The following is a 1961-nucleotide window of genomic DNA, read 5'->3' as shown; positions in this document are numbered from 1 at the left end:
TGCGGGCGGCTGACGGCGGGGCGGCGGGGTATTTAAGAAGGGGGTGCGTCCGACTTGGGAGAGGGGGGACCCCGGGCGGCGGCGGCGGCGCTGACCCAGACTCCGGCGGGAGTCCGGCTCGGCCACGCTCGGGCGAGGCAGCGCAAGCAAGTGGGCCGGCTGGGCCTTCGGCCCAGTTCGGTCCGCGGGAAAAGATTTTAAAAAAAATTCTGCCAAAACTAAAATAAATCCTAGAAAATAAAATAACACTCCAAAAATGCCCAAAAAAATTCGCCATCTAAATAAAATATTTAGGACGAGATGAACATTTTCTTGGCCCTAAAATGCAGTTTTAAAAAACGTGCAATTTTCCTAAATTCAAATAAAATAGCGAAAAACTCCGAAATAAATATTATTTGATTTTATCATTAAATCCTCAATATATTTTTATTTTGGGAAAGTCATTTTATTCCCTCTCTTTTATTTTTGTAATAGAAATATTTGAAGATAAAATAAATAAAATCAAATGATCCTATTTTCAAAATTTGAGAAAACTCAAATATGAAAATAACGAAATCCCCAACTCTCTCCGTGGGTCCTTGAGTTTCGTAGAATTTCTAGGATCAAGCCAAAATGCAATAAAATATGATATGCAATGATGATCTAATGTATAATATTCCAAATTGAAAATTTGGGATGTTACAAACCTACCCCCCTTAAGATGAATCTCGCCCTCGAGATTCGGGTTGGCTGGAAAATAGGTGAGGTTGGTCCTTCAGTAGATCTTCCTCTCGCTCCCAGGTGGCTTCATCCTCGGTGTGGTGGCTCCACTGAACTTTGCAAAACTTGATAACCTTGCGAGTGACTCGGCTGGCATATTCGAGAATCTTAACGGGTTTCTCCTCATAGGTCAAATCCCTATCCAGCTGAATCACTTCCAGTGGCACTGTATCTCTCAGTCGTATCTCAGCCATATCCGCATGGCACTTCTTCAACTGAGATACATGGAACACATCATGAACTCCTGACAATCCTTCGGGCAATTCCAACTTGTACGCAACTTCTCCCATACGCTCCAAAACTTTGTATGGTCCTACAAAACGTGGCGCTAACTTTCCCTTAACTCCAAAACGCTTAACTCCTCGAAGTGGAGATACATGAAGATAAACTTTGTCTCCGACTTCATAAACTGTCTCCTTGCGTTTTGAATCTGCATAGCTCTTCTGCCTGGTCTGGGCTACCTTGAGCCTATCGCGAATCAACTTCACCTTCTGTTCAGACTCTTTAATCAAATCTGGCCCAAACAACTGACGGTCTCCAACTTTGCCCCACAATAATGGTGTCCTGCACCTCCTTTCGTACAAGGCTTCGGAAGGGGCCATCTTCAAACTGCATTGATAACTGTGGTTGTAAGCGAACTCCGCATACGGCAAATTCTCGTCCCAACTAGATCCATAAGCTAGCGCACAAGCTCTCAACATGTCCTCCAAAATCTGATTGACTCTCTTGGTCTATCCATCTGTCTGCGGATGAAAGGCTGTACTGAACTCTAGCCTGGTACCCAAAGTTTCATGCAACTAATTCCAGAACTTTGAGGTAAACTGGGTTCCTCTATCTGATACAATGCTCCTCGGAACTCCATGCAGACATACGATCCTGGTCATGTATATCTTTGCCAACTTAGCACTGGTGTAAGTGGTCTTCACTAGGATAAAATGAGCTACCTTCGTCAAATGATCGACTACAACCCATATTGAGTCATAGCCTGAACGAGTCCTGGGCAATCCTGTGATAAAATCCATGCCTAGTTTATCCCACTTCCATTCGGGTATCAGCAATGGTTGTAGCAATCCTGCTGGTTTCTGATGTTGTGCCTTTACTCTCTGGCATACATCACAAACTGCTACGTACTCCGCAATATCTTTCTTCATTCCGGTCCACCAGAAAGTGTCCTTCAAATCCAGATACATCTTGGTATTTCC

Source organism: Triticum dicoccoides, chromosome 6B (genome assembly GCF_002162155.2).
Source record: "Triticum dicoccoides isolate Atlit2015 ecotype Zavitan chromosome 6B, WEW_v2.0, whole genome shotgun sequence".
Taxonomy (NCBI): domain Eukaryota; kingdom Viridiplantae; phylum Streptophyta; class Magnoliopsida; order Poales; family Poaceae; genus Triticum; species Triticum dicoccoides.
This window is presented reverse-complemented; position numbering follows the sequence as displayed.